Source organism: Hyperolius riggenbachi, chromosome 11 (assembly GCF_040937935.1).
Source record: "Hyperolius riggenbachi isolate aHypRig1 chromosome 11, aHypRig1.pri, whole genome shotgun sequence".
Taxonomy (NCBI): Eukaryota; Metazoa; Chordata; class Amphibia; order Anura; family Hyperoliidae; genus Hyperolius; species Hyperolius riggenbachi.
Window position 1 is genome coordinate 210949219 of NC_090656.1, and position 27249 is coordinate 210976467.

The following is a 27249-nucleotide window of genomic DNA, read 5'->3' on the forward strand; positions in this document are numbered from 1 at the left end:
AGTGACACGTGGTATCGCCGTACTCAGGAGAAGTAGTATAATGTGTTTTGGGGTGTATTTTTACACATACCCATGCTGGGTGGAAGAAATCTCTCTGTAAATGGACAATTGTGTGTAAAAAAAAAAAAAAAAAATGTCATTTACAGAGATATTTCTCCCACCCAGCAGGGGTATGAGTAAAAATACACCACACAACACATTGTACTACTTCTTCTGAGTACGGGGGTACCACATGTGTGTGTGTGGCACTTTTTTGCACCCTAAGTACGCTAAGGGGCCCAAAGTCCAATGAGTACCTTTAGGATTTCACAGGTCATTTTGCGACATTTGGTTTCAAGACTACTCCTCACGGTTTAGGGCCCCTAAAATGCCAGGGCAGTATAGGAACCCCACAAATGACCCCATTCTAGAAAGAAGACACCCAAAGGCATTCCGTTTAGAAGTATGGTAAGTTCATAGAAGATTTTATTTTTTGTCACAAGTTAGCGGAAAATGACACTTTGTGAAAAAAAAACAATTAAAATCAATTTCTGCTTACTTGTGACAAAAAATAAATGTTTTTATTTAAAGGTCATTATGCTGTTGCTTATCTTTTAGAGCAGAGAGGAAGTTCTGAGTTCAGGTCCGCTTTAAACAAACTTTAAAAGAGAATTTGTGCAACACTGATCCATTTACAGTAATTTTTAATGCATGTTTTCCTTTTGAATAACTGATGCTGAACCACAAGGTCATCTCAAAGCTCTGCGGGGTAAATTTCCTCCTGATTGAGAAGCCAATATTCAGTCAAGTGATAAAATCCTCCATTCCTCATGTTACCTCTCCCTATTGGTTCACACCCTTTCTACAAGAACAGGAAAGGGAAAAAGAAAACTGAAAATGGAAAAATGTTTTAATAACACTAAATTATATAAACAGTTGCGTGCCTCATTTATGATCTGCTCTCATGGCAGTTTTTATAATAAAAATAGAAGAATCCTGAATACAGGCAGTCCCTTACTTACAGATGACTTGCATTGCAATATTTCATGCATACAAAGTTGTAACATGTTACAGTACAGTGCTGTATAAGCTGTTGTAAGTAAAACAGACCTGAACTCAGAACTTCCTCTCTGCTCTAAGGGATGGGACCCACTGGAACGTTTTTATGAGGGTTTAGGGACCGCTTTCAATCACTAGCGATTTCCCTAAACGCTCTGCCAATGGTGTCTCATGGAATACCGACAATATTAGCAATGTGGCAAGGCATTACAGAGAGGTACATGGCGTCAGCATGCAGGGTTTCTCTTTTCAGGGAATTGAGAGGATCTCTGTCCCGATAACACGTTGAAATCTTTATAAAAAATGACGAACTAGAGAAGCTTTCTGGATTCTCCAGTTGGGCACCAGTTAGGACTTACATTTTATATATTGATATCTTTTTATAACTCCATGTTGATTATTTTAACTGTATTTTGTGCATTAAAGCTTATGCTCCTTTTATTGTAACAATGGAGGTTCTATTACCTCAAAGACTACTGTGCCTTTAAATTTTAATGATTGGACGTTTGTCCAAGACACACCCACTTTTGGGGTGGTATCTGGAGAACATATGTGTATATATGTCTTGTTAAGATGTCAGTATTTGTTAGGCTATGAGTAAGGACTGTTGTCCGAAACATGTCAGCTGCTTTGCTGTAACCTGTGTGTCGGTAAATAAAACTCTTTTGGACTTTTTTCAACCTGGAAGTGTGCAGATTCTACTATATTTCTACTACATTTATACCAGCTCTGCCAATGTAAATGGATTCCATTAGAGTGATTGCAATTAAGGAAATCGCAAGCATTTTGGGAGCGTTTCCATTTTAATGTATTGTATAGGAGCAGGGAAATCGCTCCCAAAATCGCTTACAAAGCGCGGCCACAAATCGCTAGCGATGGCACTTTGTTGTGGGTTCCAGGCCTTAAAGATAAGCAACAGCATAATAACCTTTGTTATATCTGATATAAATCTGCAGTGTGGAGACTCTCCATGAAAGCAGGAAAAGGGTTAACATCCTCTGTTCACATATTAGCTGTGTCTGCCGAGGGCTGCAGATTTCCTGTGCTGACATAACTGAAAGATCAAATTACACTTGTGATTACTTGCTGATGAGGGGGAAATAGACAGGTTCTTCTCTCTAAAAACACACAGGGCTTGATTCAATAAAGCGCCAGTGAAAAGCCCCTTAACACGTGCAAAGTGCCTTTGTACATGCTAATATGCGCACAAAAGTTTGCGCGTACAAAGTTTAAGTGGTGCGCGAGAAACGTTGCACTGTCCGCATGCAAAATAGCCTGATAAGCGTACTTTGCACACGGACGGTGCCATGTTTCGCAGCAAATAGCGCGCGATCAGTAACAACTTTGCTTGTGCAACTTTTTGCACCCTAGTTTGCACGTCCAAAGCTTTTAGGTTAGCACGCTTTAGTGAATCAAACCCACAGGGCGCATTTCTCTCTCTGTTTTTTTTGTTTTTGTTTTTTTTCCCTGTGTTCTGTGCAAGAGTTCAGGTCCACTTTAAAGCTTATTGAGAACATTACAAACAAATTAAACTTACAATCTCCCAAAGTGGAAGCTGTTTGTAAACAGAGGACCACCTATAAATTCATACACAGTGTATTGAGGTGTGGGTGATGGGCACTGTTCAGTTGCACATTTGGCCCCCTTACTGGTTGGCTTAATCAGTCTGCCTCCCTCTCTGATGGACCCTGCTGCCACCACCAACTACACTTCACTAACCCCTGCTGCTGCCACCACCAACTACACTTCACTAACCCCTGCTGCTGCCAAAACCAACTACACTTCATTAACCCCTGCTGCTGCCACCACCAACTACACTTCACTAACCCCTGCTGCTGCCACCACCAACTACACTTCACTAAAACCTGCTGCTGCCACCACCAACTACACTTCACTAACCCCTGCTGCTGCCACCACCAACTACACTTCACTAACCCCTGCTGCTGCCACCACCAACTACACTTCACTAAAACCTGCTGCTGCCACCACCAACTACACTTCACTAACCCCTGCTGCTGCCACCACCAACTACACTTCACTAAAACCTGCTGCTGCCACCACCAACTACACTTCACTAACCCCTGCTGCTGCCACCACCAACTACACTTCACTAACCCCCGCTGCTGCCACCACCAACTACACTTCACTAACCCCCGCTGCTGCCACCACCAACTACACTTCACTAACCCCTGCTGCTGCCACCACCAACTACACTTCACTAAATCCTGCTGCTGCCACCACCAACTACACTTCACTAACCCCTGCTGCTGCCACCACCAACTACACTTCACTAACCCCCGCTGCTGCCACCACCAACTACACTTCACTAACCCCTGCTGCTGCCACCACCAACTACACTTCACTAACCCCCGCAGCTGCCACCACCAACTACACTTCACTAACCCCCGCTGCTGCCACCACTAACTACACTTCACTAACCCCTGCTGCTGCCACCACCAACTACACTTCACTAACCCCTGCTGCTGCCACCACCAACAACTACACTTCACTAACCCCTGCTGCTGCCACCACCAACTACACTTCACTAAAACCTGCTGCCACCACCAACTACACTTCACTAAAACCTGCTGCCACCACCAACTACACTTCACTAACCCCTGCTGCTGCCACCACCAACTACACTTCACTAACCCCCGCTGCTGCCACCACCAACTACACTTCACTAACCCCCGCTGCTGCCACCACTAACTACACTTCACTAACCCCTGCTGCTGCCACCACCAACTACACTTCACTAACCCCTGCTGCTGCCACCACCAACAACTACACTTCACTAACCCCTGCTGCTGCCACCACCAACTACACTTCACTAAAACCTGCTGCCACCACCAACTACACTTCACTAATCCCTGCTGCTGCCACCACCAACTACACTTCACTAACCCCGGCTGCCACCACCAACTACACTTCACTAACCCCTGCTGCTGCCACCACCAACTACACTTCACTAAAACCTGCTGCCACCACCAACTACACTTCACTAACCCCTGCTGCTGCCACCACCAACTACACTTCACTAACCCCTGCTGCTGCCACCACCAACTACACTTCACTAACCCCTGCTGCCACCACCAACTACACTTCACTAACCCCTGCTGCTGCCACCACCAACTACACTTGACTAACCCCTGCTGCTGCCACCACCAACTACACTTGACTAACCCCTGCTGCTGCCACCACCAACTACACTTGACTAACCCCTGCTGCTGCCACCACCAACTACACTTCACTAACCCCTGCTGCTGCCACCACCAACAACTACACTTCACTAACCCCTGCTGCTGCCACCACCAACTACACTTCACTAAAACCTGCTGCCACCACCAACTACACTTCACTAATCCTTGCTGCTGCCACCACCAACTACACTTCACTAACCCCGGCTGCCACCACCAACTACACTTCACTAACCCCTGCTGCTGCCACCACCAACTACACTTCACTAAAACCTGCTGCCACCACCAACTACACTTCACTAACCCCTGCTGCTGCCACCACCAACTACACTTCACTAACCCCTGCTGCTGCCACCACCAACTACACTTCACTAACCCCTGCTGCCACCACCAACTACACTTCACTAACCCCTGCTGCTGCCACCACCAACTACACTTGACTAACCCCTGCTGCTTCCACCACCAACTACACTTGACTAACCCCTGCTGCTGCCACCACCAACTACACTTCACTAACCCCTGCTGCTGCCACCACCAACTACACTTCACTAACCCCTGCTGCTGCCACCACCAACTACACTTCACTAACCCCTGCTGCTGCCACCACCAACTACATTTCACTAACCCCTGCTGCCACCACCAACTACACTTCACTAACCCCTGCTGCTGCCACCACCAACTACACTTCACTAACCCCTGCTGCTGCCACCACCAACTGCACTTCACTAACCCCTGCTGCCACCACCAACTACACTTCACTAACCCCTGCTGCTGCCACCACCAACTACACTTCACTAACCCCCGCTGCTGCCACCACCAACTACACTTCACTAACCCCTGTTGCCACCACCAACTACACTTCACTAACCCCTGCTGCTGCCACCACCAACTACACTTCACTAACCCCTGCTGCTGCCACCACCAACTACACTTCACTAACCCCTGCTGCTGCCACCACCAACTACACTTCACTAACCCCTGCTGCTGCCACCACCAACTACACTTCACTAACCCCTGCTGCTGCCACCACCAACTACACTTCACTAACCCCTGCTGTTGCCACCACCAACTACACTTCACTAACCCCTGCTGTTGCCACCACCAACTACACTTCACTAACCCCTGCTGCTGCCACCACCAACTTCACTTCACTAACCCCTGCTGCCACCACCAACTTCACTTCACTAACCCCTGCTGCCACCACCAACTTCACTTCACTAACCCCTGCTGCCACCACCAACTACACTTCACTAACCCCTGCTGCTGCCACCACCAACTACACTTCACTAACCTTTGCTGCCACCACCAACTACACTTCACTAACCCCTGCTGCCACCACCAACTACACTTCACTAACCCCTGCTGCCACCACCAACTACACTTCACGAAATTCTGCTGCCCCATCAACTACTACACTTCATGAAACCCTGCTGCCCCCACCAACTACACTGCACTACACTTCATGAAACCTTCCTGCCCCCACCAACTAAACTACACTTCACTAACTCCTGCTGCCCCCACCAACTACACTACACTAGACTTCACTAAACCCTGCTGCCCCCACCAACTAAACTACACTTCACAAAACCTTGCAGCCCCCATCAACTACACTACACTTCCTGCAATTCTGCTGCCACCACCAACTACACTTCACTAACCCCTGCTGCCACCAACTACACTTCACTAACACCTGCTGCCACCAACTACACTTCACTAACACCTGCTGCCCCCACCAACTACACTACACTTTATGAAACCCTGCTGCCCCCACCAACTACACTACCCTTCACGAAACCCTGCTGCCCCCATCAACTACACTACACTTCACAAAACCCTGCTGCCCCACCAACTACACTACACTTCATGAAACCTTCCTGCTCCCATCAACTACACTACAATTCCCAAAATTCTGCTGCCCCCACCAACTACCCTACACTTTATGAAACCCTGCTGCCCCCACCAACTACACTACACTTCACTAACCCCTGCTGCTACCACCACCAACTACACTATACTTTACTCACCCCTGCTGCCCCCACCAACTACACTTCACTAAATTCTGCTGCCCCCACTAACTACACTATACTTCATGAAACCCTGCTGCCCCCACCAACTACACTACACTTCCCGAAACCCTGCTGGCCCCATCATCTAAGCTACACTCCACTTCGCTAACCCCTGCTGCCCCTACAAACTGCACTACACGTCACTAACCCCTGCTGCCCCCACCAACTACACTACATTACAATTCACTAACCCCTGCTGCCCCCACCAATTACACTACACTACGGACTTCAATAACCCCTGCTGCCCCCACCAACTACACTACACTTCACAACACACATCAATAACCCCTGCTGCCCTCACCAACAAGACTATACTACACTTCACTAACCCCTGATGCAAACCAGCTACACACTATACTACACTAACCCCCTGCTACCCCCACCAACTACACTATACTGCACTACGCTACACTTCACTAACCCCCGGATGCAAATAAGCTACACTGACACTACTACACTTCACTAACCCCTGCTGCCTTCACCAACTACTGTACACTACACACTTTACTAACCCTTGCTGCCACCACCAACTACACTACACTACACTTCACAAACCCTTGATCCCAACCAGCTACACTGACACTACACTATAATACACTAACCCCTGCAATTATTAGCTTCTCGCTAACCATCTCTACCCTGGGCAGTTGCCTAGGTTGCCCCTATGGTAACACTGGCCCTGGGTGGACTCCACCTCTCAATATCAGTAATGGCTCCATGGCCAAGAGGGCAGCATCCCTGAGGCCTCTTCCGAAAATAAGAAATTATAGAATATTTTTGTGAATTCCTTGCTGTCAGTGTGATACAGTAACTGCACACTGCATGGTAGGAGGTTGTGACAGCCAGGGATTGTGGGTCTGCAATACTCGGAGATTGCCGGAACAGATGCCTGTAGATTTAAGAGGAGATTATAGACTTGCGCTGTGATCTCCTCTATCTCGTCTTTTATGAGGCGGCAGTGAATTGTGGCGTCTTGTCTTGGTAATTAAATGGCAGAACAGATGGTGCCGGGATGAGTTTGGAGTGCGGCAGAAAATTAAACTTGTGACTTGTGGCTAACTGGAGCATATGTGGGGGGCTGGGCAGCCCTCCTCGACACCCGTCCACGCCAGGAAGATCCGGCCGTGCGAGCAAATCGAGGAGGAGAACGGTGCCTTCTGGCAAATACCTCATTCCAAACCCAACGTTGAGCACGTCAAATTCTCAAAGCAATTCCGATGATTTCTGTAAAGTTTAAAGGTGGACTTTTTTTTTTTTTTTTTTTTCTGTCGATATCTGGACAATTTGATCATTTGATTGAATCTGCTGGACATAGATGTTGCAAATGATGCCTGATCAATTTTTGTCTGAAACCGATTCAATCAGTCATTCGTGCCAGAAGGAAGTTATCACCCGATCGACAGTAGGCGCAAGGCCGGATTAATACTTTCTCTGCCTCTGGGCCAAATGTTTTGTGACTTTCTTTCCTTGTACCGCAGCGCCCCTCCCATTCCATGTGCAGACCCCTCTTCCATGTGTATCCATGTACGGCAGCCCCTCCCATTCCATGTGCAGCCCCCTCTTCCATGTGTATCCATGTACGGCAGCCCCTCCCATTCCATGTGCAGCCCCCTCTTCCATGTGTATCCATGTACGGCAGCCCCTCCCATTCCATGTGCAGCCCCCTCTTCCATGTGTATCCATGTATGGCAGCCCCTCCCATTCCATGTGCAGCCCCCTCTTCATGTGTATCCATGTACGGCAGCCCCTCCCATTCCATGTGCAGCCCCCTCTTCCATGTGTATCCATGTACGGCAGCCCCTCCCATTCCATGTGCAGCCCCCTCTTCCATGTGTATCCATGTACGGCAGCCCCTCCCATTCCATGTGCAGCCCCCTCTTCCATGTGTATCCATGAATGGCAGCCCCTCCCATTCCATGTGCAGCCCCCTCTTCCATGTGTATCCATGTACGGCAGCCCCTCCCATTCCATGTGCAGCCCCCTCTTCCATGTGTATCCATGTACGGCAGCCCCTCCCATTCCATGTGCAGCCTCCCCTTCCATGTGTATCCATGTAGTTGCCCCCAGTATAGATAGTATAGCTGCCCCAGTACAGGTAGCTAGTATAGTTGCCCCCAGTATAGATAGTATAGCTGCCCCAGTACAGGTAGCTAGTATAGTTGCCCCCAGTATAGATAGTATAGCTGCCCCAGTACATGTAGCTAGTATAGTTGCCCCCAGTATAAGTAGTATAGCTGCCACAGTACAGGTAGCTAGTATAGTTGCCCTCAGTATAAGTAGTATAGCTGCCCATTACAGGTAGCTAGTATAGTTGCCCCCATTATAAGTAGTATAGTTGCCCCAGTACAGGTAGCTAGTATAGTTGTCCCCAGTATAGATAGTATAGCTGCCCCAGTACAGGTAGCTAGTATAGTTGCCCCCAGTATAAGTAGTATAGCTGCCCCAGTACAGGTAGCTAGTATAGTTGTCCCCAGTATAGATAGTATAACTGCCCATTACAGGTAGCTAGTATAGTTGTCCCCAGTATAAGTAGTATAGCTGCCCCAGTACAGGTAGCTAGTATAGTTGTCCCCAGTATAAGTAGTATAGCTGCCCCAGTACATGTAGCTAGTATAGTTGTCCCCAGTATAAGTAGTATAGTTGCCCCAGTACATGTAGCTAGTATAGTTGTCCCCAGTATAAGTAGTATAGCTGCCACAGTACAGGTAGCTAGTATAGTTGTCCCCAGTATAAGTAGTATAGCTGCCACAGTACAGGTAGCTAGTATAGTTGCCCTCAGTATAAGTAGTATAGCTGCCCATTACAGGTAGCTAGTATAGTTGCCCCCATTATAAGTAGTATAGTTGCCCCAGTACAGGTAGCTAGTATAGTTGTCCCCAGTATAGATAGTATAGCTGCCCCAGTACAGGTAGCTAGTATAGTTGCCCCCAGTATAAGTAGTATAGTTGCCCCAGTACAGGTAGCTAGTATAGTTGTCCCCAGTATAAGTAGTATAGCTGCCCCAGTACAGGTAGCTAGTATAGTTGTCCCCAGTATAAGTAGTATAGTTGCCCCAGTACAGGTAGCTAGTATAGTTGTCCCCAGTATAAGTAGTATAGCTGCCCCAGTACAGGTAGCTAGTATAGTTGTCCCCAGTATAAGTAGTATAGTTGCCCCAGTACAGGTAGCTAGTATAGTTGTCCCCAGTATAGATAGTATAGCTGCCACAGTACAGGTAGCTAGTATAGTTGCCCTCAGTATAAGTAGTATAGTTGCCCCCGTACAGGTAGCTAGTATAGTTGCCCTCAGTATAAGTAGTATAGCTGCCTATTACAGGTAGCTAGTATAGTTGCCCCCAGTATAAGTAGTATAGTTGCCCCAGTACAGGTAGCTAGTATAGTTGTCCCCACTATAAGTAGTATAGTTGCCCCAGTACAGGTAGCTAGTATAGTTGTCCCCAGTATAGATAGTATAGCTGCCCCAGTACAGGTAGCTAGTATAGTTGCCCTCAGTATAAGTAGTATAGTTGCCCCAGTACATGTAGCTAGTATAGTTGTCCCCAGTATAAGTAGTATAGTTGCCCCAGTACAGGTAGCTAGTATAGTTGTCCCCAGTATAAGTAGTATAGCTGCCCCAGTACAGGTAGCTAGTATAGTTGTCCCCAGTATAAGTAGTATACCTGCCACAGTACAGGTAGCTAGTATAGTTGCCCTCAGTATAAGTAGTATAGTTGCCCCCGTACAGGTAGCTAGTATAGTTGCCCTCAGTATAAGTAGTATAGCTGCCTATTACAGGTAGCTAGTATAGTTGCCCCCAGTATAAGTAGTATAGTTGCCCCAGTACAGGTAGCTAGTATAGTTGTCCCCAGTATAAGTAGTATAGTTGCCCCAGTACAGGTAGCTAGTATAGTTGTCCCCAGTATAAGTAGTATAGCTGCCTATTACAGGTAGCTAGTATAGTTGCCCCCAGTATAAGTAGTATAGTTGCCCCAGTACAGGTAGCTAGTATAGTTGTCCCCAGTATAAGTAGTATAGTTGCCCCAGTACAGGTAGCTAGTATAGTTGTCCCCAGTATAAGTAGTATAGTTGCCCCAGTACAGGTAGCTAGTATAGTTGTCCCCAGTATAAGTAGTATAGCTGCCCCAGTACAGGTAGCTAGTATAGTTGTCCCCAGTATAAGTAGTATAGTTGCCCCAGTACAGGTAGCTAGTATAGTTGTCCCCAGTATAAGTAGTATAGCTGCCACAGTACAGGTAGCTAGTATAGTTGCCCTCAGTATAAGTAGTATAGTTGCCCCCGTACAGGTAGCTAGTATAGTTGCCCTGAGTATAAGTAGTATAGCTGCCTATTACAGGTAGCTAGTATAGTTGCCCCCAGTATAAGTAGTATAGTTGCCCCAGTACAGGTAGCTAGTATAGTTGTCCCCACTATAAGTAGTATAGTTGCCCCAGTACAGGTAGCTAGTATAGTTGTCCCCAGTATAGATAGTATAGCTGCCCCAGTACAGGTAGCTAGTATAGTTGCCCTCAGTATAAGTAGTATAGTTGCCCCAGTACATGTAGCTAGTATAGTTGTCCCCAGTATAAGTAGTATAGTTGCCCCAGTACAGGTAGCTAGTATAGTTGTCCCCAGTATAAGTAGTATAGCTGCCCCAGTACAGGTAGCTAGTATAGTTGTCCCCAGTATAAGTAGTATACCTGCCACAGTACAGGTAGCTAGTATAGTTGCCCTCAGTATAAGTAGTATAGTTGCCCCCGTACAGGTAGCTAGTATAGTTGCCCTCAGTATAAGTAGTATAGCTGCCTATTACAGGTAGCTAGTATAGTTGCCCCCAGTATAAGTAGTATAGTTGCCCCAGTACAGGTAGCTAGTATAGTTGTCCCCAGTATAAGTAGTATAGTTGCCCCAGTACAGGTAGCTAGTATAGTTGTCCCCAGTATAAGTAGTATAGTTGCCCCAGTACAGGTAGCTAGTATAGTTGTCCCCAGTATAGATAGTATAGCTGCCTCAGTACAGGTAGCTAGTATAGTTGCCCTCAGTATAAGTAGTATAGTTGCCCCAGTACATGTAGCTAGTATAGTTGTCCCCAGTATAAGTAGTATAGCTGCCCCAGTACAGGTAGCTAGTATAGTTGTCCCCAGTATAAGTAGTATAGTTGCCCCAATATGTACAAATATAAGGGCAGTGTGTCATTGGCATCAGGCGGGGAATGAATGACTCACCTCTTCCTTCCGCGTTCTAGGCGTCAGAGTGCTGCGTTCCTCAGGTCTTCTCCTTCTTCAATGCCACCCACTGTACTTGTGGAAGTATAGTGGGCAGCGCTGAAGCAGAAGATTTGTGGAACGCATTGTCCAATGCCTGGAATGCGGAAGGAAGAGGTGAGTTATTCGTTCTTCACCCGATGCCACTGACACACTGCACTCATATCCGGAGGGGGAAGTACAGAAGGAGGGGCCCCAAGTCAGGGAGGGGGGGTCTGGCCCCCCTCCCCGCTGCTGTGCCCACTGCTTCTCCTTCCTGAGCTGCTACACTTTCCTGCCCATGCCCCCTCACTTGGCGTCATGGGTGGGCCGGGCCTGTATGAATCTATCCATATAGGCTTAGCATGATACGGTAGTGAGATGGATGGAGGCTGCCATACTTTCTTGAACAATGCCAATTCCTGACCCTGGGTGCCCTCCTGATCTCCCGGCCTGACCCCAAAGGAGTATGAAGATCAGGTGCTCTGAGAAAAGTTTGAACTAGAAAATGCATTTCAGGTGCTGGAGCCACAAATATCAGCAGGACTGCCAGGTAACTGGCATTGTTTAAGAGGAAATAACTATGGCAGCCTCCGTACCATAGTGTGACACTAGGGGAGCAAAGCCTGTTAACCTATGTGCATTACCAGGATAACACACGCGTTGCTATGGTAATACATGCAGCACCATAGCTACACGCGTGCACAGCAATCTTACTTAATCAGTTTGGTGATCAGGGCCTCTGCCACTTATACTCAGACATAACTCCTTTTCTTGATGACTTTGCTTTTCTCCCTTTGATTTGAATCTGTGCTTCAGCTTGACCTCTGCCTCTTGTTGGTCTCCTTTCGAAATCCTCAATATATAGCCCTAATGAGGAACAGCTGATGGTGAGTGACGTTACCAGGAGGCATATGTGGGGGGGGGGGGGGGTTGCTCCAAGAGTCCATTACAAGGTGGAGTACAGGAGTATGGGCATCTGCAGCACACAGAAATTATCATTCACTATTTATATACTGCTGACATCTTCCGCAGCGCCGTACAGAGTATATTGCCTTGTCACTTAACTGTCCATCAGACGAATCTGGTCAGTTAGAGTGCTCCCTGCCCCCGACCTGGGTGCCGCCATAGACATCATGTTATGATGTCTACGGTCACACTGGGGTAATTCAGGGATTACCTGCTACAACTCGGAGGGGAAATAGTAATTAACGCCGCCCAGAATTTAAGTGGCAGCAGGGTGAGCCATCAATCAGCTCAACCTGCGCCAAAAAGGCCAGAGGCTCACAGTCTAGTCCCTACTATAGTCATGTCTATGTATGTATCGTGTATTGCATGTATCATAGTCTAGGGCCAATTTAGGGGAAAGCAAATTATCTTATCTGTTTGTTTTTGGGATGTGTGAGAAAACTGGAGTGCCCGCAGGAAACCCACGCAGACACGGAGAGAACATACAAACTCCGTGCAGATAGTGCCTTGGCTGGGATTTAAACCAGGGACCCAGTGCTGCAAGCCAGATCAGAGTAAAGGTGCACACACACATCTAATATTGACTGGCTAATCATTGACCAATTTTATCATCTTCATGTACTAGTGTTGGTGTTCAAACGCGGGTCAGAACCATGTGGTTCAAACCCTGAACAGCACCAGACCAGACAGCAGGACTGGGTGCATTCCCTTTAGCTCTGATACTTCCTCCTTCCAGCTTAGAATTAGGATGTATCGGAGTAAACGAAACAAAACTAGTCCTGCTGTCCAGTGCTGAATGGTGCTAAATGCAGCTGCTCAGGTTCTGAATTCTAACACCAACACTACCATGTAGTATGGGGGGGCCAACAGACTTTGAATACTATGTACGTATTGTGTAGTGAAGTTCTCATATTGCATGGAAACGGTAAAACTGGCCAATCAAAATTGGATGTATCGTACTAGGCAGGGGCAGACCTGGAGGCAGAGGTCAGTCTTGGGTCAGAGTGAGATTGAGAGTTCAGCTTGGACACAGGCCGGAGTTGCTCAGGCATAAAGCCTGGTACACACTTTCAACTATAATTGGCCAATCACTGACCATTTTTACCATATCCATGTAGTATGAGGGTTAGCAGACATTGAAAACTATCAGCACATTGTGCAGGTGAAATCTCATATTTTGTGGAGGTGGTAACATCGGTCAGTGACTGGCCAACCAAAATTTAAGTTGTTTGCCAGGTTTTAAAGAAAACCTGTAACATCAAAAAGTTCCCCTGGGGAACTCACCTCGGGAGGGGGAAGCCTCAGGGTCCCAATGAGGCTTCCCACGCCGTCCTCTGTCCCACGGGTGTCTCGCTGCAGCCCTCCGAACAGCGGCGATGTAAATATTTACCTTCCCGGCTCCTGCACAGGCGCTGTGGCGGCTCTAGGCTCCGTGTGGCGGAAATACCCGATCGCCGTCAGGTCTGCTCTACTGCGCAGGCGCAAGTGTCCGGCTAAACTTCTCCGGCGCTTGCGCAGTAGAGCGGACCCGACTGAGATCGGGTATTTACGTCTACTTCGGAGCCGAAACCGCAACAGCACCCCCGCTGGAGCCTGGAAGATAAATATTGAACAAGCTGTCTGATCTGTCGGGCTGCTGTTCGGAGGGCTGCAGCGCCAGCGAGACCCCCGTGGGACAGAGGTCGGCGTGGGAAGCCTCATTGGGACCCTGAGGCTTCCCCCTACCGAGGTGAGTACCCCCCCAGGGGAACGTTTTGATGTTACAGTGTCTCTTTAAGCCTGATACACACTTTCAGTTCAATCAATTTTACCACCTCCATGTAGTATGAGGGTCAATAGATATTGGATGATATAAACAGATTGTGTGAATAAACGCTCATACTAAATGGGGGTGGTAAAATTGGTCAGTGATTGGCCATTTAAAATTGAAGGCGTGTACCGGGCTAAATGTGGACCTGAACTCTTACACAGGAAAGAGAAATGCACCCTGTATGTATTTAGAGAATTTTCCTTGTCTAATTCCCCCTCAGCTGTGACTACTCACAAGTGTAATTTCATCTCTCAGCCATGTCAGCTGTCTGCCTGGGCATAGCAGCTAAATTATAAACACGGGGTGTTAACCCCAAGTCTGCTTCCTTAAAAGCAGGAAGTAAACAGTGCAGTTTTATTGCAGGATTTGTAACAGCTGTAAAAAAGAAATGTTTTTCTTTAAAGGTTATCATGCTTCTGCTTCTCTTAGAGCAGAGAGGAAGTTCTTAGTCCTCTTCCACCCTTTCTGTATTACTTAGCTCAATTCATTTCACTGCAGATTTTAGAATCAGCCTGACCCCCACCCCCTCCCCCCGCCTTGTCTACAATAGCACATTCCAACCCCCCTCTTTTCAGGTATTTCTTAAATGGATGCAAAAAAGTCAGTTACCATAGAGACAGCATTTTAAATAAGCACACATTTTCTATAATCTCAATTACCAGGGACATGCCTAGCAAGGGCAGTTAAAATTCCTTTTGCATGTCTGTGTTTTGCCCAAAAAAAAAAGACTTTAAAGTTTTGTGTTTTTTCCTTTCCTTCTTTTTGTAGACGGGAGGGAGAAACGGCTCAGTTTGTCCCGTCATTTTTCAAAACAGTAATTAATGGTGTCGTTTGTGCCGCTTCTACAACCCACGAGCTTTCAGAAATGCAAATGCGTTCCTAAGGAAGGAGGGAGGGGGGGGGGGGGGGGGGGGGGGGGGGTAGTGAAAGTAGGAAAATAACTAAAGGCTTTTGCATGTACCTGAAGCGCTCTTATCGCCGGCGGTGACGCTGGTGTTGGGCGGCGGGGGTGCATTTGTACTTTTTACTTAGAATTTGTTTATTCCTTCTAAAATTAATGCATTATCAAGAAGGATCTACGAGGGAACAAGCCGGAGACGCGCGGCGCTAGCTCGGAATAAAGAATGAGGCGCCGGCGGGACCCCGAGGGGCCGCTCTTATCCATTCCTGCTCATTAATAGAACAGTTCCTCTCGCTGTAAACAATAAGGCCAGGAGATGCACAAACACACCTTTTCATATGTATTCCTTCAAAAGTCATTATATTTGCTTCCTAACTCGGGTAATTAATAATCTCTGAAAGAGAACAAGTTTTAAAAGGAACAGGCAGCGGGCGAAGCAGGAAATTTGTGTGCCGGAGTCGCCGTTAAATTAGCAGGTGTGGGTGTCACCCACTATGCAAACTGCAGACTATACAGTGTTTTTGATCCAAGTGTGACCCGTTAAGCCACATGCTTGTTTCAGACACTACAGATGCCAGAAAGATCAGCCGGACCGCCAGGCAACTGGTATTGTTTAAAGGGACACTTAAGTCTGTGGAAAAAGAGTTTTACTCACCTGTGGCTTCCAGCAGCCCCCTGCAGCTGTATTGTGCCCACGTAGACTCCATCAGATGCTCCTGGCCCCGCCGGCAGCCACTTACGGTTTCGGCGACAGGAGCCGACAGGCAGGGAACGCTAGTGATTCTTCGTGTTCCTGGCCACAATAGCGCCCTCTATGCTGCTATATGATATATACTCTATGCTATAGCAGCGTAGAGGGCGCTATTGTGGCTGAGAACGCGAAGAACCAGGAGCATCTGTTGGAGTCTACGTGGGCACAATACAGCTGCAGGGGGCTGCTGGAAGCCCCAGGTGAGTAAAACTCATTTTTTTCCACAGACTTAAGTGTCCCTTTAAAAGGAAATACATATGGCTGTCTCCATATGCTTCTCACTTCAATTTCCCTTTAAAGAGAACCTGAACTGAAGATTAAAAGTCAAAATAACCATACACCTGTCATACTTACCTCCTGTGTAGTCTACTCAATCTCTTTCTCCTCTCCTGCGTCCTGTTAGTCCACTGTGATCAATGGAATTCTCTGTCCTCTATTTTGAAAATGGCCATTACCCCACAACAGCTTCCTGGTCAGCAGACTGTTACACTGTAATGTCGCCCACTTCAGCCATAGGAAAACATGGACATTACCTTGCACATTCAGTTGTACAGTAACTGACAGCTGCTGATATATAACTGACAGCAACTGCTATATTTAAGTTCTGATAAAATATTGTCCGAACTGGAAGGGATCACTGTTAGAAGAAAATAGTGAGCTTTTGAGAGGAACTCCATTCCGACTCCCTTTAAGCCTGCTGTGATTTTTTTTTCCCCCTGCGGTAGAGGAGCCCGCCACAGGACATTAGCGCCACATCATTTTTAAATCACCCTGCGGCAGAGTGCGCCAACTGGGAGATTTGCATAGCTCTGATTTCCCCCTCCCCGAGGTGTTGAGTTCCATGCTGGACAGGAAGTAGGTCGCTGCTTTTTGAATAATTGGCGCATGCATGCCACACCGCTACCATTGGCTCCAATGCAATGGTGTAAGGACGTCACATCGTTGTGCACCACAGGTACTGTGGCCAGGCTCATAGAGACTAATGGCAACTGGGATGAGCTGCTGCAGGGGAGAGTACAGGGACTCAACGTGAGTGAAAGGGGCCTAAAGCTTACCTATGCTAAAAATGACAGAGCCTGTCGATGACATGCAGGCCCGCCGTCCATATACAATTAACTTTTTTTCCTGAGTTTTATCAAAAGATATATATTTTTCATCTTCTCTTTGAAATAATTTTTGCAGCACTTTGCAATTGAGAAAGTACCGAAAAATAGGTGAAAAACACCACAGAAATTATTCTGGGTATTTTTTTGCTTGCTGGTGGCTTAAAGAGATTCTGTAACTTTAAAAACTTCCCCTGGTGGGTACTCACCTCAGGAGGTGGAAGCCTATCGAGGCTTTCCCTGTCCTCCTCCATCACACGGTGGTCTCGCTGGGCCCCCGCAACCACATCCGACAAGGAAAGTTGTGGCGCAGGCACAGTAGCGCCTGCAATATTTACCGTCCCCGGCTCCAGTACAGGTGCAGTAGCTGCTCTCCGCTGGGCATCAGGTGGAAATAGCCGATCCCGATTGGGTCCGCTCTACTGCGCAAAAGAAGGTGAATTGCGCCTGCACAGTAGAGCGGGTCCCATCAGGATCGGCTATTTCGGCCTGACCCCGAGCAGAGAGCTGCTACTGCCCCTGCGCTGGAGCCGGGGAAGGTAAATTATTTACATGGCTGCCATTCAGGGACAACTAGTGTTGCCACCATAGGACGGTGGAGGACGGGGGAAGCCTCGATAGGTTCCAGAGGCTTCACCCTCCAGAGGAAAGTACACCCCAAGGGCCGTTTTTAAAGTTACAGGTCCTCTTTAGTAGGCATTTTATTGACAATAAAAAGTTGTGAAAATATCACCTAGGAGAGAACTCAGGAGAAAAAGTGAATTGCATATGGGCCGCTCTGTCTTAAAGTGGACCTGAACTCATGGACAGGACAGAAGGAAAACATAGAGAAATGCACCCTGTATGTATTTAGAGTGTTTAGCCTGTCTAATTCCCCCTCATCTGTGACTAATCATAAGTTGTAATTTGATCCCTCAGCTGTGTCACCTGCCTGCCATGGCAGAGCAGCTAATTTGTAAACACGGGAGGTTAACCCTCTGTCTGCTTCCATGAAATTAGGAACTAGACACACTGCAGATTTAATGTAGGATTTGTATCAGCTGTAACAAATCATTTTTTTTTCTTTAAAGATTATTATGCTGTTGCATATCTTTTAGAACAGAAAGGAAGTTCTGAGTTCAGTTCAGGTCTGCTTTAATGAAGGGGGGTATCACGGGATTGAATAGTCACCTGTCCTGACGTCTTCGGGTCACAGGTGACGTTCCGCCCCTTCCTTGACAGTGCAGTCGCAACCATGTTTCCAAAGACTCTTCAGAAACCTCGGCCTTTATCGCCACAGCCCACCCCCAGCTCAGCAGCCACCAATTGGGCAGCGGCTGACAAACTGGGGATGGACCACAGTGACGCAGATGGGTGGTGACCAGGGCCTCGGAGGTGATTTTGAAAAAATAGCTGGGGCCCATTGTGTGAGGGAGGCGGAGTGAGGGAAGACGTCTGAACAGGTGAGTAGTGAACCTCACAATCCCCCCATCCTGCATTATTAAAGGACCACTATCACGAAAAAGTAGGCAGTTAAAATCTGACAGAACTGACAGGTTTTGGGCCAGTCCATCTCCTCATGGGGATTCTCAGGGGTTTCTTTGTTTTCAACTGCATTTCCTGAACAGCAGTTGCAAAGTCCAACTGCCAAAATAGTGTGTAAGTGAGTAGGGAGGCTGGCTGGTCTCTTACTATTTTGGTAGTTAAACTGCTGTTCAGGAAAATGCTGTTGAAAACAAAGAAAACCCAGAGAATCCCCCATGAGGAGATGGACTGGCCCAAAGCCTGTCGGTTCTGTCAGATTTTAACTGCCTACTTTTTTCGCGATAGTGGTCCTTTAACCATTTCAGCCGCCCGGACGTGATCCTCATGTCCAGGTGGCTGCTCTGCTGCAGTGCCACGCTTGGGCGCGCTCCCGCCCCGTGCTGTCCCCCGGTAGCCCAGTGATCAGTGAACGGGAACATGGTTCCCATTCACTGATCTAAGTTGCCGGCAAAAAAAGAAGACGGTTTCTCTTGAGAGACATCAGTTTTTTTAAAATAAAAAAATCTCCCCCGGCCCCCTTGTGCTTCCGGTAAGCGAGAAGCACAAGGAGAAAAAATTAACTCAAGGTGGCCATCTTGTGGCCAAATAGTAAAACTACATCTACATACACTTTACATACAAATTTACACATTTGTAGGCTATTGCAATTTGAGAAAGGGCTATGCCCGAAACAGCGTCTGTCTTGCTGCAGCCATGTTTGTGTGATTAAAAGAGCTTATTGATACTATTCATCTCCAGTGGTGCCGGTCTTACTTGTGATTGGACTGTTGTTGGTCTCTAATGGCACAGAGGCCTTGACCGTGGCACACGTCAAGTTTACCTCATTATTGGTGCTCCTCCTGAAAGTTTTTGTTCTGGTTCATCGGTGCCTACAAGGAGTGGAGCATCATGACGACTACACAGGTGGAGAAAGTGGCAGGCATATTTTGCTATAATGAACAACAAGCAACTGAGATTTTGTCGTTGGTTGAGAGGGGGACAGCCTTTCTGAATACTCCAGACCCCAAACCATTACAGTGGGAATTGGAAGTGACCATGAAGCGGAGGATCAACTTGGATTTACATTCCAAAACTTTGGCTGAGTATTGCCATACTAAAAGGATCCCCAGGTCCATGAGATCCCAAATAGCGCCCGTTATGTTTCCACATGACGCATCATATTGTGAGGTCTGGGCTAATATCTGGAACAAGGCGTCTTTAGACGCAATGCTGCACACGATTGTGTGCATCCAACAGGAGCTTCCTCTTCTTACGGCAAAGATCGAAGTTTTGACCAAGCAAATCAAGGATACCTTACCAGGTGACAAGTTCACGGAGTTTATGGACACTTTGGGAACCAAGATGGATAACCTGACCAAAACCATCAAGGATGAAAAAAGAGGGAAATTCACCCGGGATACATGCGATTATGTGTCTGGTTACGTACACTCCTGGCAGCGTCTGCCCAGTGCCCGTCCAGCACCGAGAGGGAGGAAACCACCCAGAGGAAAGAAACCTCCAAATTCTGGGGCCGGTTCGGCCCGTGATGAATCAGGTGCCTCTTCGTGTGATGCCTCCCCAAACTGTGGAGGCGGAGGAAATATAGAGGGGGCAGGCACCGCAGGAGGAGAAGTCCCCAAGAGGAGATTGAGTCCACGGGTCCTACGACAGAGGAAGAACCTGTAGAATCCTTAGTGGTCAATATCTCATCTCGGACTCTTTCAGAGGAGGAGACTCGTGTATTGAACTATGGACTGTCATTTTGTCCAACCAACTTTACTAATTTTTTCACATTGGACCAGGAATTATTTCGTTTTTTTCGGAGTGTACGGCTAAAACACTTTTTTGCATGTTTACCCCCCTTTCCATCCAATAGATACAATGAGGATGATGGTTGCTTCAGACTTAAAGCCATGGGCTTCAGAAACCCTAGTTCTTTCCTACCACCGAGTCACCCCATCATAGATAATTTTGTTTCCAAAGTGCAGGGGGATATCAAAAATATAGAGGAGGGGAGTAAAAAAGGTGGTTTTTTTGTACCTCAGAATCTTACTAAGCTAGAGAAAGGGGCGTTGTCTTCATTGCAGCAGGATGTGTCCATCACCATCCGCCCTGCCGATAAGGGTGGGGCTGTGGTGGTGATGGACACAGACATGTATGTGGCAGAGATTATGAGACAGTTATCTGACCAGGGAGTTTATCAGCCCATACCAGGAGATCCGCTTGTGTGGATCCGCAAGAAAGTAGATGACCTCTTGACTGACGCTCTTAAGAAGGATATCATAGACCAGGGACTTTTTAAGTTTCTCAGGGAAGACTACCCAGTGACACCAAAATTATACACCCTCCCTAAAATTCACAAGTGTTTAATGAATCCTCCTGGCCAACCCATTGTGGCTGGTGTTGGCTCAATCTTTGTACCATTGGCCACATTTTTGGATTCTATTCTTCAGCCATTAGTCCAGGCCACCCCTTCATACCTGAGAGACACTTCTATGTTTTTGGAAAAGTTGAGTGGTGTCACACTCCCTGGGGAGGATGTCCTCCTGGTGACCTTTGACGTCGAGAGCCTCTACACCTCCATCCCACATGATGGGGGTGTGGAGGCCGTAGACTGGTTTCTCATGACTCGTACAGATCTGACGGTTCAGCAGAGGATGTTTTGCACTAGGCTATTACAGGTTGTACTTCAATGTAACTATTTTGAGTTTGGGGGACAGTTCTACTTACAGCTACGTGGGACCGCCATGGGGTCGAACGTGGCTCCCTCCTATGCAAATTTATACATGGGCCTCTATGAAGAGGCCTTTGTTTATGGTAATTCCTTGTTCCACCAGCATTCACTATGCTGGTGGCGTTTTATTGACGATATCTTTTGCATTTGGAGGGGGCCCCGTTCGACCCTTATGGATTTTGTGACCCAGATGCATGACTCATGTCCCTTCATACGCCTGACGTCCCACCATGATCCAGTGTCTATTTCGTTTTTGGATACGTTGGTCATCAGGGTGGGTGACCGACTCTCCACTGACCTTTATACCAAGGATACTGATCGCAACTCACTTTTGCATCATAGAAGTTTTCATCCAACAGGTACCAAAAACAGCATTCCACTTAGCCAGTTAGGTAGGGTGGACAAAATAGTCAGTGACGAGTCTAGATGTTGTTTCCAGAAAGAACAAATGACGTTGAAGTTCCGCAGGAGGGGCTATCCCCCATCTACGTTTGTGCCTCGTGTTGGTGGGAGGCGGAGACAGATTGGCCCACACATTCCATTTGTGTCGACCTTCAGTGCCTGCAGTGACGCAGTATCGCGAGTGATCCGCAGGCACTGGAGGATCCTCACTGAGGGATTTCCATTCGTTCCTGAATTCCGTTTTCCCCCCATTATGTCGTTCAAAAGGGCACCGACGATCCGTGACAAATTGACCCAAAAAAATGCACAGGTCAGCAGCAAACATGCTGGTATGTTTCCATGCCTGGGATGCCATATGTGTGGGATGGTGCTTAAAGGCAACAGATTCACACATCCATCCCAAGGCACAACTTTTTTTCTTAATCGACGGTATACGTGTGATTCCAGTTTTGTGGTCTACTTACTCAAGTGCCCTTGTGGCCTTGGGTATGTGGGTATGACTACCCAGCAGTTGAAGGACCGTATTTCGTCCCATAAGTCTGCGATCCGTAACAAAGTGCGGGGTCAATCTGTCTCCGAGCATTTTGCCCTAAAGGGACACTCAGTGTCGCAGTTGAGGGTGACAGTTATTGACTCTGTCCCCGTCAACTGGCAAGGGGGTAATAGAGAAACGGCATTATTGAAAAGAGAGGCAGCTTGGATTAGAAAGCTGGACACATTAGAACCTAAGGGTATGAATCGGGAGTACGATCTGGGTTTTTGTGTCCATAACCGTTAACTTAATGTCAGCTGTGTGATATTCTTATTACCTTGCCTTTTTCACCATCATTTTATTATTGTATATTATTTTGTGATGTTGCAATTTTCATATACCTATTGCTCTTTTGTGTTTTTAGGTTCCCCTGGGTGGTGTGTATGGCCGTCCTGATCGAGGTTTCTTCTGGGTGGTATGTATTGCCATCCTGACACATGGTGTGACATTGATCCATTTGCCTGTCATAATATTTTTATATTTTGATCTAATTTTTGGGTCATTTGATTCTTATTTCCCCCTTTTTTTTATATAGTTCTCCATACATTTATATTTTTCTTAATTTTTGGGTTACTTGATTCTTATATCTAGCGTGCGCCTTGTCCTAAGTCGGGATATTTACGTTCTTGTATGCCTTTTCGCTTGATATGTCCTGTGTCCTCAGTATTTATTTTGTGGCCGGACTCTTTTTCACGTTTTTCTACGTTTTTATGGCGGCAAGTGGCGTTTCCTAGGCTGTGGACTGGGCACACGCATAATATCAAGCTGCTGAGCCCGATTGTGTACACTCAGGCTTGTTGCCTAGTGACCATCAGACTCTGCGTGCTAAGTGGAGGTTTCTTCCGGTTGTTCCGGAAGTTCGGGCCTTTTGATGGAGCGCAGAGTTGCGCTCCATCAATACGCATGGTGCCTGCCCCCTGCGTGCTGCCGCTGCTTGATGGATGCGGCGCACGGGGAGGAGGGGTGATGACGTAGTTGGAGGAGGATGCCGGCTCCCATTGCGCGTGTCTTGATTGTCATTCGCTACAGGTGACAGGTAAATGGAAGTTATGTCTCCCCAATGTGATTTGCATATTAAGTTGTCTGTTCCCCATCAGGTCCGCCATGCTACACCCCGCCCAGCAGGACACCGATTGGTGTTTTTAGTGGGGGAGGGATACTTAAGGACACATGTAGTGGTGTTATTTGTAGGCTATTGCAATTTGAGAAAGGGCTATGCCCGAAACAGCGTCTGTCTTGCTGAAGCCATGTTTGTGTGATTAAAAGAGCTTCTTGATACTATTCATCTCCAGTGGTGCCGGTCTTACTTGTGATTGGACTGTTGTTGGTCTCTAATGGCACAGAGGCCTTGACCGTGGCACACGTCAAGTTTACCTCATTATTGGTGCTCCTCCTGAAAGTTTTTGTTCTGATACAAATTTACACATACAGTGGTTTGCAAAAGTATTCAGTCCCCTTGTAGTTTTCCACTTTTTGTCATATTACTGCCACAAACATGAATCAATTTTATTGGAATTCCACGTGAAAGACCAATACAAAGTGGTGTACACGTGAGAAGTGGAATGAAAATCATACATGATTCCAAACATTTTTTTTTATATTAAATAACTGCAAAGTGGGGTGTGCGTAATTATTCAGCCCACTGAGTCAATACTTTGTAGAACCACCTTTTGCTGCAATTACAGCTGCCAGTCTTTTAGGGTATGTCTCTACCAGCTTTGCACATCTAGAGACTGAATTCCTTGCCCATTCTTCTTTGCAAAACAGCTCCAGCTCAGTCAGATTAGATGGACAGCGTTTGTGAACAGCAGTTTTCAGATCTTGAAACCGATTCTCAATTAGATTTATATCGGGACTTTGACTGGTCCATTCTAACACATAGATATGTTTTGTTTTAAACCATTCCATTGTTGCCCTGGCTTTATGTTTAGGGTCGTTGTCCTGCTGGAAGGTGAACCTCCGACCCAGTCTCAAGTCTTTTGCAGACTCCAAGAGGTTTTCTTCCAAGATTGCCCTGTATTTGGCTCCATCCATCTTCCCATCAACTCTGACCAGCTTCCCTGTCCCTGCTGAAGAGAAGTAACCCAAGAGCATGATGCTGCCACCACATTTGACTGTGGGGATGGTGTGTTCAGAGTGATGTGCAGTGTTAGTTTTCTGCCACACATAGCGTTTTGCATTTTGGCCAAAAAGTTCCATTTTGGTTTCATCTGACCAGAGCACCTTCTTCCACATGGTTGCTGTGTCCCCCACATGGCTTGTGGCAAACTGTAAACGGGACTTCTTATGCTTTTCTGTTAACCATGGCTTTCTTCTTGCCACTCTTCCATAAAGTCCAACTTTGTGCAGTGCATGACTAATAGTTGTCCTATGGACAGATTCCCCCACCTGAGCTCTGCAGCTCGTCCAGAGTCACCATTGGCCTCTTGACTGCATTTCTGATCAGTGCTCTCCTTGTTCAGCCTGTGAGTTTAGGTGGACGGCCTTGTCTTGGTAGGTTTACAGTTGTGCCATACTCCTTCCATTTCTGAATGATCGCTTGAACAGTGCTCCGTGGGATGTTCAAGGCTTTGGAAATCTTTTTGTAGCCTACGCCTGCTTTAAATTTCTCAATAACGTTATCTCTGACCTGTCTGGTGTGTTCTTTGGACTTCATGGTGTTGTTGCTCCCAATTTTCTCTTAGACAACCTTTTGAGGCCATCACAGAGCAGCTGTATTTGTACTGACATTAGATTACACACAGGTGCACTCTATTTAGTCATTAGCGCTCATCAGGCAATGTCTATGGGCAACTGACTGCACTCAGACCAAAAGGGGCTGAATAATTACGCACACCTCACTTTGCAGTTATTTATTTGTAAAAAATGTTTGGAATCATGTATGATTTTCATTCCACTTCTCATGTGGACACCACTTTGTATTGGTCTTTCACATGGAATTCCAATAAAATTGATTCATGTTTGTGGCAGTAATATGACAAAATGTGGAAAACATCAAGGGGGCAAACTACTGTAGTATAACATTAAAAATTAACTCTTTATTTCCCAACACCAAAAAATTACCCAAATACATTGTTTAATAAAAAAAAATTACAATTAAAAAACAAAAAACAAAAACATAGTTACCTAAGGGTCTGAACTTTTTAAATATGCATGTGAAGGAGGTATACTACGAACAATTTTTAAATTATAAGCTTGTAAATAGTGATGGACGCAAAACGGAAAAAATGCACCTTTATTTCCAAATAAAATATTGGTGTCATACATTGTGATAGGGACAAAATTTAAATAGTGTCTTAACTGAGACAAACGGGCAAATAAAATACATAGGTTTTAATTATGGTAGCATGTATTATTTTGAAGCTATAATGGCTGAAAACTTTGAAATGTTTTTTTTCAATTTTTTCTTAATATTCCTGTTAAAATGCATTTATAAACAAATAATTCTTAGCAAAATGTACCACCCAAAGAAAGTCTAATTAGTGGCGGAAAAAACAAGATATAGATCAATAAATTGTGATAAGTAGTGATAAAGTTATTAGCGAATGAATGGGAGGTGAAAATTGCTGTGATGCATAAGGTGAAAAATCCCCGCTGGCTGAAATGGTTAAGATGACAGGCTCTGTCAATATTAGCATAAGTACTCTCTAAGGAGAGTTGAGTTTGAATGAGTGCGCAAGGCATTTTTTCTTTTTATTTTTTACTAATGCAGAGTTAACACTCTCTTATCTGGGCTGCTTGCTGTGTTGTGCAGTCGCACCATTGCCCCCCATCCACGTTAATGGCTACACTTTAGTCTATATTTGATCCATGCGGAGGGCTTTTATGCATTCTCTGCACATAGTCTACATACTCAGTCTCCCCAGCTAGAGATGGAATCTCAGTCTTGTACATCGCACGTCCTCACAAGTCCACTTTCCTCGCTGTCGTACGGATGATGATTGCAGATGACTCGAATCTTAAACTAATTCACGTCCTCTTCGCTTGCCGGCGCAGAGGTAATTTTACATCTGACATCCTCTTCTCTACAAACCATGCCGGCTCCTCGAACCCTCGCCTCTGCGTCTCATCTCCAGCTGCCATGCTAGATGGCTTTTATTGATTGTTACCGAATCTTTTTAGGAAATGTCACTTCAAAAATACATTATCGGAGGAGAAACCTTGCAGGGCTTCTGAGGAGGACGCGGCCGCAAACTTTGTTCTGTCAGTGGAAGTTTGCATTAAAGGACACCTGAAGTGAGAGAGATGTGGAGGCGGACGCATTTTTATTTTCTTTTAAACAACAATACCAGTTGCCTGGCTGTCCTGCTGATCTCTGGCTGCAGTAGTATCTGAATCGCACACCTGAAACAAGCATGTGGCTAATCCAGTCTGAAATACCTGCTCTGCATGCTTGTTCAGGGCCTATGGCTATTGTATTAGAGGCAGTGTATCAGCAGGGCTGCCAGGCAACCTGTATTAAATGAAGGTACAGAGGCACTAAAAGGATAAAATACGAAAATATTAAAAGGATAAAATACGATAAAATGTTAAAAATATTCAGGTGGCGGTGGTGGACCGACCACTCAGAAACAGACTCGATGCTGACGTAAGTAACAAAAAGGCAATTTATTTACATACACCACGAACAATAACTGCAACGCGTTTCACGGGCAGAATCCCGCTTCATCAGGCATTAAACAACGGGAGTATCATACAACTGTAGGTCCGAGACATGCTTAGGCAACCTGTATTGTTTAAAAATAAATAAATATGTCAGCATCCATAGATTTTACCACTGCCATGTAGTATGAGGGTGAACAGATATTGAATACTATGAGCAGACTGTGTAAATAAACTCTCATACTACATTGGAGGTGGTAAAATTGGTCAGTGATTGGAAGTGTGCACCAGGCTTTAATTCCAAACCAGGATGTTCTTGGAAACCCATATTCTTTTATTTCGTTGTATTCAGCTCCCATAAAGCGTTATAATGACCTGCTGAATGTTTGCGGCTCAAGTTCTCAACAAACCTTCAGAGAATAG